The sequence below is a fragment of the Maylandia zebra genome, linkage group LG10 (genome assembly GCF_041146795.1).
Source record: "Maylandia zebra isolate NMK-2024a linkage group LG10, Mzebra_GT3a, whole genome shotgun sequence".
NCBI lineage: Eukaryota > Metazoa > Chordata > Actinopteri > Cichliformes > Cichlidae > Maylandia > Maylandia zebra.
The window spans coordinates 6,775,499-6,790,275 of NC_135176.1; the positions used below are offsets into that span (position 1 = coordinate 6,775,499).

At 41.7% G+C, this 14,777-nt stretch overlaps 1 protein-coding gene across 1 annotated transcript in view; it reads right to left on the bottom strand.

Annotated features, from left to right (window-relative positions):
• The window catches only part of alcama (activated leukocyte cell adhesion molecule a), a 74,302-nt gene that overhangs the window by 2,481 nt on the left and 57,044 nt on the right, over positions 1–14,777 (bottom strand). The gene's annotated exons all lie outside the window — the stretch shown is intronic.

The following is a 14,777-nucleotide window of genomic DNA, read 5'->3' on the forward strand; positions in this document are numbered from 1 at the left end:
ATGGACACGTAATATGATAAGGAGATTCTGCAGGTCATTAATCAATGTATTATAGTAAAAAAATTATTTTTTGTGACACAGGACACAAACATGGAAGCAAGATATATAATTAGGATTATTTATAATAAATATGAATAAATAATTGCAATTTCTTTAACCATTGAGAATAACTAAATCCTTCAGGACAATGTCACATCAGTGCACTGAACTCACTATGGCTACGTTCACACTGGAGGTCTTAATGCTCAATTCTGATTTTTAAAAAAAATTTAAATCTGATTTTGTGTCTGCTTGTTCACACTACAAATAAAATGTGACAGCAAACACGGTCCTTTGTGAACCCTCAAAGTGGCCCGCATGCGCAAAAGAAGACGTCACACACAACGCGCTCTGTTTAGACCCAGACCAAACAGTATTGTTTGACTGATGGCCCTTAATATAAAGACTTGTTTCAGACTTTACGTTGTCCAATTTTGCTTTAAGTTATTTTGTTATTTATATATGGCCTAATAATTATCCTTATTGTTGTTTTAGAGAGGAGCGGTGCTTCAAAGGATAGTTGCAGATTTCTGTCAGAATCTGCAGATTATACAGTATAAATAAAATGTTCACGTTGTCTTCCCAACAGTTTCACTAACATCTGCACGGGATGCACACGAAGCGCTCATGTGTTCTCAATGTCTTCTCCAGCGCTGATAATTGGCATATGTTTTGTGTCAGTGAAATAAAAGACGGATTTAATGCGACACGACCATTCAAACAGCAGTTGCTTTCTAAAACATCAGATATGTATCGGATTAAGTACCACATACGAAAGTGACCCAGATCGGATTTGAAAATATCGGATTTGTGCTGTTTTTACACCGTCATACCATGATTGGATATGGGTCGCATACGGTCAAAAAAGTCGAATTTGATGCGCTTTCGCGTGCAGTGTGAACGTAGCCAGAGCCTCCACATGTTCTCACTCTAATTTGCACTTTGAGTGATGGGCTATTGGTAGCAATGGTTTTGAAGGGACTGCCAGAATCGTTCAAACCGTTTGCGATCCATGTCACACAAAGTGAAGTTGAAGTGACTTTTGCTGAATTTAAAACTAAACTGCGAAGCTTTGAAGACACAGAGAAAATGCGCGCTGCAGCGTCAGATGACAACATCATGAAAGCACGTGTACGACCGAGCGACAATCCCACGTTTGAAAAATCGAATGACCGTGGGGCCGGCAACGCAGACATAGTGTGTTTCAGATGCGGATTAAAGGGACACAAAGCCAGGACGTGTCAGCGCAAGCAGTGGTGTAGCGAGTGTAAAAGCACCACAAAGCACCACCCACTCAACATGCAGACGGAAACGGCGGCAAGACAATGCACGGAAAGTTTCCGAGGAGTCGGGTAGCAAAGACTACGCATTCCGGGTAAGCAGCGAGGATGCAGCGTTCCAGTCAGAGCATGGCATCAACAAAAAGGGTCTGATGGTGGACACAGGGGCAACTTCGCATATTGTTACAGATGTAACAAAGTTCAGGACATTCAACGACAGTTTCCAGCCCAAGTCACACTACGTAGAGTTGGCTGACGACACTAAGTGCACTGGAGTTGCAGAGCAAAGAGGGGAGGCAGAGTTTTGCTTGATGGACAGCAGGGGGCAGTGCCACAAAACAACCTTGAAACAGGCACTGTACATCCCATCGTATCCACAAGACATCTTCTCTGTGAAAGCAGCTACCTCAAATGGAGCAACTATGATCTTCAAGCAAGGAAAAGACACCCTGCAACACAAAGACGGTACAAGTTTCCCAATACATGAGTACAACAGACTGTACTACCTACAAACAGTAAACACTGAAGGTAAAGACCAGTGTAAGGGTTGCTATGACATGCAAACATGGCATGAAATTCTTGGTCACTGTAATTATGATGACATTCAGAGATTACAGGGTGTTGTTGATGGTATGGCAATCAAAGGAAAAACAGATAAATCTGTCTTGCATTGTGAAGTGTGCACACAGGGAAAGTTTGTTCAAACTAGAAACAGGGACCCTGATGCACGAGCCAAAACCGCCTTAGAGCTGGTACACACAGATCTAGCTGGTCCAGTAGACCCAGAGTCCAGAGATGGATATAGATTTGCACTATCATTCACTGATGACTATTCCAGTGCAGTGTTTGTGTATTTTCTGAAAAATAAGAGTGACACAGCAAAAGCAACACAGAAGTTTTTGGCTGATACAGCCCCGTATGGGCAAGTTAAATGTATCAGGTCTGACAATGGAACAGAGTTTATGGGAAATGAGTATCAGGCACTCCTTAGCAAAAATGGAATCAGGCATGAGACCTCAGGACCATACTCACCACACCAAAATGGTACTGCAGAACGCAATTGGCGCACTCTTTTTGATATGGCCAGGTGTATGTTAATAGAGAAACAGTTACCTAAAGAGTTGTGGACTTACGCAGTGCAAACAGCAGCTGTAGTGAGGAATAGATGTTTTAACAGACGCACAGAACAGACACCATATTTAATGCAGGAAGAAGGCCAAACCTTTCCAGGATGCAGACATTTGGGTCAGTGTGTTATGCCTACAGGCAGAACAAGAGAAAACTAGACTCAAGGTGTGAGAAAGGAATTTTTGTTGGATATGACAAGAACAGTCCAGCTTATATGGTCTACTACCCAGACAGTGGGAAAGTACAGAAGCATAGACTGGTGAAGTTTGAGACTAAAACAAGAGTAGAGAGACAAACACAGACTGACAAGGTGCCAGATGATGAGGGTGACTTTGAGACACCAAACAGGTTCACCAAGACCAGAGAACAGACTGATGTGAGTACAGAACACACAGATACTCAGGAACAGATCCCAGTAAGCATGTCTGAGATGAGCAGCCAGTCACAGGAGAATGAACTCGACTGCGAGGCTGCAAGGTATCCTTCCAGAGTGAGAAAGAGGCCTGGGTATTTAAGTGAATATGTTACTGATAAGGAGGATTGTGATCAAGTACTTACAAACATGGATTATTGTTACAGAGCAATGTGTAACATTCCCCAAACATTCAAGGAAGCAATAACTTCATCTAACTCAGAGAAATGGGTCAGTGCAATGGATGAAGAGATGCAATCACTAAGAGAAAATGACACATTTACCTTAACCACTGTGCCTGAGGGTAAGAAGATAGTGGGGGGTAGATGGGTGTACGCAGTCAAAAACAATGTTGATGGATCTGAGAGGTACAAGGCACGTTATGTTGCTAAAGGATATAGTCAGAGGATAGGTGTGGATTATGAAGAAACATTTTCCCCTACTGCTAACCTGACTAGTATCAGAGTGTTGATGCAAAAGGCAGCACAAGAAAACATGCTTTTACATCAGATGGATGTTAAAGCTGCCTATCTTCACGCACCAATAGATTGTGAGGTATTCATGGAACAACCTGAGGGTTATGAGGTAAAATCCGACACAAATGAAAAACTGGTGTGCAAGTTGAAAAAGTCGCTATATGGGCTAAAACAATCAGGCCGGAATTGGAACAAGTTGTTGCATGAATATCTGAGTGAGAACAACTTCGTGCAAAACCCCGCTGACCATTGTGTTTACACAAAAATGACAGAAAATAAGAAGGTGATTCTGATTGTATGGGTAGATGACCTGATCATTGCTGCTAGTGATGAAAGTGAACTAACTGTTGTGTAGAAAATGCTTGCAGCAAAATTCAAAATGAAGGATTTGGGTAAACTGAGACATTTCATTGGTATAGATTTTGACCAGAGTGATAACTGTGTAAAAATATCACAAAAACAATATGTGGAAAAAATACTTGAAAGATTCAACATGCAGGATTGTAAAGAAAGACAGACACCTTGTGAGCAAAAACTGAACTATGCTGATGATGCAGAAAGGATGAGTGATGTCAAAAGGTACAGAGAGGCAGTTGGTAGTCTGATCTATTTGGCTACATGCACAAGACCAGACTTGAGTTTTATAGTCAGTAAACTTTCACAGTACTTTACTGAGCCAACTGAAGACCAATGGACTACAGTAAAACATGTACTGAGGTATCTGAAAGGGACAACCGAGAAAGAACTGTGTTACAGGAAATGTGACAACAAAGAACTGAGGTTGTGGGCATACAGCGATGCTGATTGGGTAGCTGATGTAACAGACAGACGGAGTACAACTGGTTATTGCATAAGCTTGTCTGTAGATGGTCCTTTAATCTCATGGAAAACCAAAAGACAACCTACTGTTGCATTATCTACCTGTGAAGCGGAGTACATGGCTTTAGCTGCGACCCTACAAGAAATTGTACCTAATGCAACTGTTACAAGGTATTGATGGACAAAAATATGCACCGCCAAAAGTTCATGAAGATAATCAGGGTGCAATTGCGTTGGCGAAGAATCCTGTGACGAGACAGAGATGTAAACATGTTGACATAAAGTACCACTTTGTGATGTCAACTGTGAGTGCAGGATTATTGTTCAACAGAAGAGATGGTTGCAGATGTAATGACAAAGCCTGCAACAAAAGTTAAGTTGTTCAAGTTTGAGAAGTTTATGTTTGGGCATTAACGTGGTATACGGACATGTATACAGTACTGAGGAAGAAACCTTTTGTTTGTTGTTTTTTTTGTTTACTTAAGAGCATCATAATATGAGAGCAAGTGGGGGTGTTGAAATAAGAAGAGAAAATGCTCTCAATTATGGAGACAGTCAAATGGTTTATTTATGTTTGATGTGTGATTTGCATTTGTGTGGCTGTTAATAAAGTTAGCGCGCTCTAGGGGGCGTATGCGTTCATCAAAAATGGCCGAAGGCTGATGTGTGTTTATTCCTCCCTAAATGCTGTTGATGAAGTTTGCCATGCACGTCAGATTTTCCTGCGCATTTTCATACCTCTGCCAACAGTTTTCATGGATGCCTGGATGATAAACTCAATTGTTACACATGGTAGAGCAGAACGCTGATCATTTTATTACAGATGAAAGACTTTAGATAGTTTTTCAACTCTCAGTGATGCCACAGTGATCCTGTAATTTATGGACGTGCAACTGAGTTTGAGCCCAGACACGGCTAGTGACGTCAGACTTAAAGACCGGATAAAGATTGATATGAACATATCTATAACTTACGGGAATGAAAATGTCTGGAGCACACCAACAGATATTTGGAGAGATATTGGAAGAGAACTGGATATCAGCTCATCTCACAGCTGCTATCCAGACTAGACGCATTCTTTTGGTAACATCCGATACATGAGCTGCCTCATGTTGCTTCCAGGTGGGGAAAGAATGAAAAGATAAACCCTTTTCAACCTTATTCCCTTGCCGGTCGTGCGATCTAACTTTACAACCGACCGCACAGCAAGTACGAACCATAGCTGGTGTTATCCGTGTACTTTCGCTCTTTCGCTAGCGCTTTGTTCGGCCCAGAAATGTGGCACCTCAACCAAAAATCCTGACCACGCCCCCTCTCGTGACATCACGCTTGTGTCACTTCCAGTATTTCAGACAATCCCTTTCTGTCAAGGACTTTTAATTTGTTGTGGGGTTTTTGTAATTTGTTGTGGGGGTTTTGTATTTTGTTGTGGGGTTTTTGTATTTTGTTGTGGGCTTTTTGTATTTTGTTGTGGGGTTTTGGTATTTTGTTGCGGTTTTTTTGTAATTTGTTGTGGGGTTTTTGTATTTTGTTGTGGGGTTTTTGTATTTTGTTGCGGTTTTTTATTTTGTTGCGATTTGCACTTCCCAGCCACCATAGTACGGCAACTTGTTGATCAATTATTAATTCATGTACTAACAGGGACTTAGAAGAGAGAGACCTAATGTTAATGATCCACATTTTGCTATTTTACTCTTTGGTTTAGTTTTAGATACTATCTAGTTATTTCTTTATTGTTTTGGGGAAATAATGGGGGATCGTGTGTACACTGTAAAGACATTAAAACTGATTTTCTATGAAATTTATAGAATTTTCTCATTATTATTAAATACATGACATATCAAAATGACAAAAATCATACACGAATTAGCATGTCTAATGTAGAACAGGATAAGAAACCAACCATCCTGTCGCTCCCATTGAATTGTATATAGCCTATTTAAAATCAAAAACTTAAAGTTGTCCATAGCCTACTGTTGTTACCATCAGCGGAGCAGGGAGAGGGTGGTTTTCCAGAAGCCCGGGTTCTCTAGCATATCGAGACTATCTCTCCACACCGTTACATATTCTATATGTACAGGTACGGCCCCCCTTGGTTGTGGCGTGTGGATACTTCTTTAAGACACTCCGGCTCACGTATAAAACAGCTGTGAGATGTGACACCAGTGATCGTTTGATCTCCACTTGTGTTGTGTGTGTGAGTGCCTTGAGAGTAGTGATGGTAAATTCGATTCTTTTTAATGAATCAGGTTTTTTGAGTCACTGAGTCAGTTGTCCAGAGAGTGCAAAAAATGTCCATTTTCACTCAAACTTAATTTGTTTCTCTTTTCATATATATACTACTGCTAAGATGAGTGATTGAAAAAGAAAAACAACTATTTTATAGAGCAAAAAAGAGCAAAAAAAATTAAGATTTCTAAAGGAACATTTATTTTATTTATTTTTATTTTATTTTATTAGTATTTTCTTCAAATGTGTCAAATATATATTTTCTCATCTAAATGTCCACTGAGTTGTGAGCCAGGGGTCAGTAATGCGCCTTAACATTGGTTGCCTACCAAGTAGCAAAAGAAGAAGTATAGCACTCAGTCGTTCATGCTACGATTCAGCACAGGAAGGGAGGGGGTGAGTAAGTGAGTCGTTCAAGCTATGATTCAGTACAGGAAGGGAGTGAGTCAGTGAGTGAGTCGTTCATGCTACGATTCAGCACAGCAAGGGAGGGGGTGAGTGAGTGAGTGATTCATTCATGCTACGATTCAGCACAGGAAAGGAGGGGGTGAGTAAGTTATCCGGTCGTTAAGTCTGACGTCACTAGCCGTGTCTGGGCCTAAACTCGCAGGTCCATATATCAAACGATCACTATGGCATTACTGAGAGTTGAAAAACTGTCTGTAAATGATCAGTGTTCTGCTCTACCAGGTGTAACAATTGAGTTTAACATCAACAGGTTAAATGTAATATATAAGTCACTTAGACAACCTAAACATGTTATTGTTGGGCTTTTTTCAGTGTTTTATTTGTTCACGAGTAAATTGGTTTGGTTATTAGATTAGATTAGATAAAATAAAACTTTATTAGTCCCCCGGGTGGGTATTTCACACAGCTGAATAAACGTCAAACAGAAAACTGATTAAACAGAAGTGTGAGACGGTCGAGAATTTCTGCCAGTGTCCTGTTATATTTTAGATAGCAAGGAGCAGACGGCCGAGTTTATTAAACTCCACCGAGACAGCGGTGACGCTAATCAGTATGCTAGCCCGTCCAATTTCCCCAGCCGTTTACTTCCGGCCTACCCGACCTTCTGAGGTCCCGGCGCACGTAGACCGCGAAGGCCAGGTCCTCAGGAGGATGCAGCCCATGAATTTGGACACGACCAATATAGCATGTCCTGACTGCGGGGTTTTGGAAACAAATTAAAACGTACAGCTCTGTTATCATTTCCAACATAAATGAAGACAGAAAACTAAACAGCAAGTGAGATAGAAGCTAGTGAGATAGAAGCTAGCGAGCTAGCGAGCTTCTATCTAAATACAATATAGCATGTCCTGACTGCGGGGCTTTGGAAACAAATTACAATGTACAGCTCTGTTATCACTTCCAGCATAAATGAAGACAGAAAACTAAACAGCAGTGACGTTTGTAGGGTTACTGAAGTTTGGCTAGCTGGTATGATGTGCTACGTGACTGCTAGCGACACAGCTATGTTAGCATAATATAAACAAGCTAACTTTTTTCCACTCGATAAAAGTTAACGTGAGTGGTCAGGAACAAATGTAATCGCATGGCAGGATGCTGTAAAAGGACCAAACTTCAGCCAGGAGAACAACTGAGATAATCCATCCACATAGGGTTGCCAACTCCCTGAAAAATAAATAAGGGACACCTCGTGGCCAGGGCCGGGCGACCCAGTTGTCTTCACCCTTCCCAGTGTGGTGAATTTTCTAGCTCTTTTTTTGTGTGTGAAATTATTTTTTTAACCATTTGACTTGAAGTTGATTTAAGTAGATGCATATTCTATTCTTTGTGATATGAACACATGTGAAACAAATGATCATTTAGCCATTTATTTTTAGCTCAAAATGATAACATTAACACAATAAAACAGGTCTCTTTCTTAAACAGAAGCCTGTCATGCTTAACTTTTGAGAATATAAGTAAATCTTTCTTTAAAAGAACTCTGTCCTGCTTAACTTAAAATAATAGAAAACAATAGAAAGAAAAATATTCTTGTAACAGTGCACATTTAGTGCATTTAGTACAATTGGCTTCAGTTGAGGTATTATTTCAGCTTTTCTAATGCTAATCAGCTGCTCCTGTTTGAAAACCCGCTTGTTCCCATGATTACGCATCATAACTCATCATCATTATTCATCTATGTATTATTTTTATGTATTAGTCATCAATTTGTTGTAATCATCTATCCTTGCAGTTGTTTATTACACAAAATAAGTTATATTATCGCACTTCTGGCCACATAGCGCTGATATTCACTGCACATGCCCATATTAACTTTTTCCAGCCAGGTGTTTTCCTTTTCCCATTCTTCCCTTTCTCTGAGGGGAACAAACATTGCTGCTCTAATGCTGGGCTTACACTGTGTGGTTTTAGGCCCATTTTGAGCCGATTTTTGAGTGATCGGACTGATTTTGGCCTTCATCGTGCGTCGTGTAGTATACGTGGGGTAACGAGAAGTGATTAACACCTCACGACCAGCTCCCGATCATCAATCGCTCGTGAGGGTGTCACCACAGGCGCTCACACTGCTCACGCGCAAACACGTAAACGTCGGTGAAAAAGACGGAGCAGCATGGCACTGCAGCGTGTGATCTGGACACAAGCGATGGAGGCACAACTTGTAGAACTTTGGAAAGCTCATCCGAGCCTTTTCCATGTGGCATCACAAAATTATCATGACCACAACAACCGTGAAAATAGTTGGATTTACATTGCTGCTCAATCACAGCTGCCTGATCAGTGTTTTTCATTAGCAATTTAGCAAAGTTGATGGTGGTGGTGGTGTGTCTGTGTGAGTGAAAGACAGAGAGAGCGATCGACAGATTTTCTGTTATAACCTTCATTTTATGGAGGCACAGTGTGAGCCCTCAGGTCGCATCAGAGCATCGGGCGGTATAGTGTGAGACCCTGCATCGTGATCTACCAACTTCTAACCCCTGCGAGTCAATCGTGCAGTTTGAGCAGGAGCTGAATAACGCGACTGAAAAAATCGCACAGTGTCTGCCCAGCATTTGGTGTACTGTCATCCGAGACTTGCACTGCAGTGTCGGCGTTTGTTTCCCTGTTGGCCTTGCTTGTTGTTGTGGTCATCTGTTGTCTTCCGGTATTTTCTCCGCAAGCGACCTTTCCTCGACCAATGAGATGAGCGGTAATCTGAATTGTTATACTCGAATTGTCATAAGTGTGCTGTCAGCTCATTGGTCACAAAGCAGGAGAGGGGCTGAGAATTATGTTTTCAAACAAAGTGTTAATTCCATTAAAAGTTATAGACTACTTTTGATTCTCACTGTATTACGGGACAAAGTGCGTCCCTTATTAGCTCAATACGGGACGTGTACTTTTGTTTCTAAATACCGGACGATTCCGTATTTTAAGGGACGATTGGCTACATCCACAATACGAGGTTAGTCATTCATATACTGCTGCATGGGCTGGACTGTAGTTACATCCTAAGGTTTTTGTTACAGGAAAAATGATTCTATGTTTCTTTACCTTCTTTTAAATGTACAAAGATGCCCTTTGTCTATGGTTAGATTAGTTTAGAATTATCCTTTTAGACTTTCCCAGCAAAGACATATTGTTTTGGGACATATTGTTTTAGATTGTTTTATCTCTCACAGCTTTCTCCCAGCTCTCTGCTGACGAGACTAGCGCCACATATGGAGTTGTTTATTTTATCTGTTTATTATTTTCTTATCCTGTTCTCACTGTCTCTGTGATTTGTGCCTATAAAAATGCCAAGCCTCTGTTCATGGGTGTGAGTTGTTCTCAGCAGCTCACCCGTGTACACGTTTAGCAAAGAAAGTAACTTTGTCTCATTGTGTCTTTATTTCTCCTGGGTTTTTTACAGAGTTTTCTCCCAACAGTTTTAAAAACTGAGCTTAAATAAATGATTAGCAGTAATAAAAGGCGAGGGAGGTCAACAGTGATCACTGACTTTTTTAGGAGCTTTTTGAGATTAAATAGAAGAAAATACAAAACATTAAACATGTTAACAACACAAAAGCCATATTAAACGCAGACTACTTTAGGCCCGGAAGTAGGATTCGTCACGTCATCACTTAATGACCGGATTCGCTTACTCAACGATTTCACACAGTAAGGGAGGGGGTGAACTCAAATGTGTTGTTAGCAAGTTAGCAGAGCGATGCCACTGTGAACTGAGGAGCTATTGTCTTGATGTGAGTTTTCTACTCAGGGTTTTTTCTTTCAGTTCAGAGCAGAAATGTTTCTGTTAGGAAACTGGCTGTTGCTCCCCCCCCCAAACACAATTTTAATTATAAGCTAGATATATTTCTACTAATGAAATTAGTTTGCTAACAGCAACAGGGATGAGTCAGTGAATGAGTCAGTTGGGCTTGTTTACGAGTCAGTAAAGTGATTCTCGAGTATTGAACGATTCATTCATGATTCACACATCACTACTTGAGAGTGCTGTATGTATGTGCGTCCGTCAAGAGCCTGTTTCGGCAGCCTCCGTGGGCGCTTCCTCTCCCCTGGTATTCCCCTGGTATCCCCTTAGCTGGCCCTTAGCTTTCCCTTTGGTTGGTCTCCCTTCCCTGGCTTATCGCCTCGAAAAACAGCCATATTCGCCGGTCAGACCACGCTGTGCAGCTGCCGGTGATCTGGGAATCCATCAAAACTGGCAAACCATCCTACCCGTTCTTTCTGCGCATGCGCAAAACACGAAATTAAGTGGCAAACCGTCCTACCTTTGTTAATAAGAGCTAGAAACATACGCTGACGGGTAAAATTAAGTGCCAAACCATGCTACCTTTGTGAATTTTACCTAAAAGCATACTTTAACGGGTAAAATGAAGTGGCAAACCGTCCTGGCTTTATGAACATGAGCTACAAGCATACTCTGATGGGCAAAGTTAAGTGGCAAACCGTCATACATACTTAAATTTGTGGTGGAATTACTCTGTGACTGCAGAAATGTGCATAAACTACTTACGGTAGGATGTTTTGCCAAAGTAGGATGGTTTGTCACAGTGGCTAGGTGAGCAAACACAGCAGCGGCACAGCTTCAGCGTTCATGCATACGCTGTCGCCTGGGTACTTTGCAGTAGGGCTGGGTATCGTCACTGATTTCTAGAATCGATTCGATTCCGATTCACAAGGTCCCGAATCGATTCGATCCACGATTTGATTCGATTTAAATCTGGGAAATTTTGCCTTAGACAGTCAGAAATATTATAATTCAGATCAGTACATTTACATATTTTTGTATCTATAAAAAGGAAGCTGACACTTTCCAGACTTTTTCAAAGGTGTAAGCATCACAGCAGATGCCTTTGTGTCAAAGTAGCTGAAGATAAAACACAGAAAAACATGAAGGTGATTTTCCTGGCCTGGGATTTTATAAAAATATTCTGCAGTACATCAAAAACGAAAGAAAACCATTAATCAACATATGAACATTACCTCTGAAGTTACAGCGGTTTTATTAGAGACACGGCTAAGCGTTTTGCATTTTGCATAATTTTAAAAAGTTTACATTTGTTCAGTAGCCTATTGAACAGCAGAAATTAGGCTTTCTTTTCAGAAGTAAGTAGGTGTTGCGCTCTAAAAGAAGTTATAAAATGTACATTTTTCTGTATTGTTGGGAAAATCTTTAAAGACTATTCTTATTTAATTGTGTTTTGTTTTTGGACACATTTCTAGTTAATTTTTGTAGTTTACTGGCTCCAGGAGGTCAGAGTTCAGACGTGTGATGTCATCAGTAAGCGCAGAAAAAAAACAGTGTCTGAGACGTGAGGAAGCGATGTTTTGCTGATGATACGCTATGCTTCCTGTAAACTCCAAACCTGAACTGAGGAGAATAAAGTTGCAAAAAAGGAGAATGGAGTCATGTCTCTCTGAGGGTGCAACATAATCTTGGTGTTTCCGCCCGGTTTGGAGTTTATACCGCAAAGAAGGACGAGCTACAGACTAGCCTTGCTCACTACCCCCCACCTGAACTCGTATGGCAGTGCCATCCCTCCGAGAAAAGGTAGTGAAGGTAAAAGTTTTTCGTCATGTCTAAAGTACAGCAGATGTTTCCTGATTGGGAGCAACTTCTTGAGGAGATAGAGGAAAAGTTACTTACACTGCTAGCACCGGATTTGAATGAGATTTGTGCTGCCCTCAGTTTAGCCGTGGATGAAAGTGAAAAAGACTTACCTCGTAAACTGAGGCGGCGTATTCTCCAGTACTTAGAGGGAGAGGATGTTACTGCACGAGAAGATGAAGGAATGTCTTTGTTGTTGGAATTAGATGACAAAATTAATGAAGTGAAGCAAAAGAGATGCAAAAGTAATGCCCCGTTTCTCATCTGAAGGCCTTTTGTACACTCACTGTACCGACGGGATCTGAAAATAATGGGACAAATTGGAGAACCAAACCAAAAGGACAAATTAACATACACTAGCTTGGAAAGACAAATCCAGAGGGCATTGAAGAGGGGATATGATGAAGGAGAAATTGTTGAAGCCATCATTCAAGCTATAACCCCAGGAACAAAACTGAAAAGCTACCTTGAGAGTAGAGTAGACTTTGCAAGCTCTCAGGCAAATATTATGGACTCATTACATTGAGAAAGATGCCACAGAGTTGTATCACTCGCTCACACGTGCTGTACAGGAGCCAAAAGAAACTCCAATCCAGTTTTTGATGCGAGCATTGGATTTGAGACAACAACTTGTTCTTGCTTCAGAGAGAGTTAAGTCTGGTTTAAAGTACAGTTCGGAGCTCATCCAAAATCAGTTTCTCCAGACAGTACTCACTGGCCTCCATGATGACACCATCCGAGCTGATGTGAAGCTATATCTGCAAAATCCTAAAATCACAGATGAGGTTCTTCTGGAAAAAATGACAGCGGCATACAGTCCGGAAATGGAAAGAAAGAATAAACTGTCAGCTGCATCAAGAGCAAAGATGATCAAAGTTGCAGCAGTAAGTGGGGAAGATCAAGAGGTGGAGAAAGAAAGCAGTATGCACACATCAGACAGTATGAACAAGCAAGGTGGAGTGGTCAAACGAGACACATTAATGGATAAAGTTGATCAAGGCAACAAGGCTATATGTGAGGCTCTGCAGAACCTCACCACTCACATTGCCAGCCTCTAGCAGACCATTAAGCCTCAGCACATGAGAATGGCCGAACCACCTGACCGGAAATACCAATCACAGCCTAGGAGCACAAACGTTAGACAGTGCCAGCAGTGTCAATCATCCAATACAGGAAACAAATGTGACCACTGTTACAAATGTGAATGAATGTGTGGCAGTACGGAACACTGGGCAGCAGGTTGTCGTAGGAAAAAGTGCTCAGCTAATTCAAGTAAGATCGAAATCATACTTAACCCTGAAGGGGAGAAGCACCAAACCGACCCATTCAGCCTCAAAGCACCCCTCACTGGTAAACAACAACAAATGGCGAGCTGGTAGGCAAAAGATGCCAGGTCTATGGCTTCTTAGGAGGTGTGGACACCACAATATTGTGGGATACCGGCTCACAAGTATCGATAGTGGGGACGAATTGGAGAAAGAAACACCTGCCTGATGCTGAAATGAGGTCAGTGGAAGACTGAGTTCAGCCTGTCCAAAAATGCTGTGGCTGGGATGACCAACAGGCCAATCCAAGTTCCAATCCTAGTCGCCAGTGGTGACATTGAATGCCCCATCATCGGCTTTAATGTGATAGAAGAATTAGCTTTGAGAGATTACACCAGTGAAGACTGTATCCCCCCAGGGCATATGCTGGACAGATTGTGCTCAGCATTTGAGGTGGGGCACAAAACTGCAAGAGCTGTCGTGTCTGTCCTAAAGAAACAAACGCCTGACAGCCATCCCCACATAGCCCGAGTAGGAAGGCGACTTGTGACCATCCCAAAGCGTAACATGATGACAGTGCAATGGTGGAGTGCAGTGGTTTGCTAAATAAGAGTGTGTTGAGTGGGTCACATGCAGTGTTGGAGCCGAACTGTGAGACACCATGGCCAGCAGGCCTAGTTGTTAGAGAACAGCTAATTCAGCTCCCCTCAGAAGGTGATGCTAAAGTTGCAGTGACTGTGGAAAATATGACTGACCATTATATCACCCTCTGTGGTCGCACTACACTGGGGTGGCTGCACAATGTTGATGCTATCTACATGCCACAGCTAAAATGTATGGAGGGTGAGCTTTCTAAGACATCAGACGGAAGTACTTCCTTACCCACAGTGCAGTCCAGTCAGACAACAAAAACTGAGCCCTGGGACCCACCAGTGGATTTGAGCCATCTGACAAGTGACCAACAGCAGCAGGTAAAACAGATGCTGAGGGAGGAATGCAATGTTTTTGCAAAAGATGACTGGGACACGGGATGCATTAAAGATCAAGAGCTGGAGATACAGCTAAAAGACA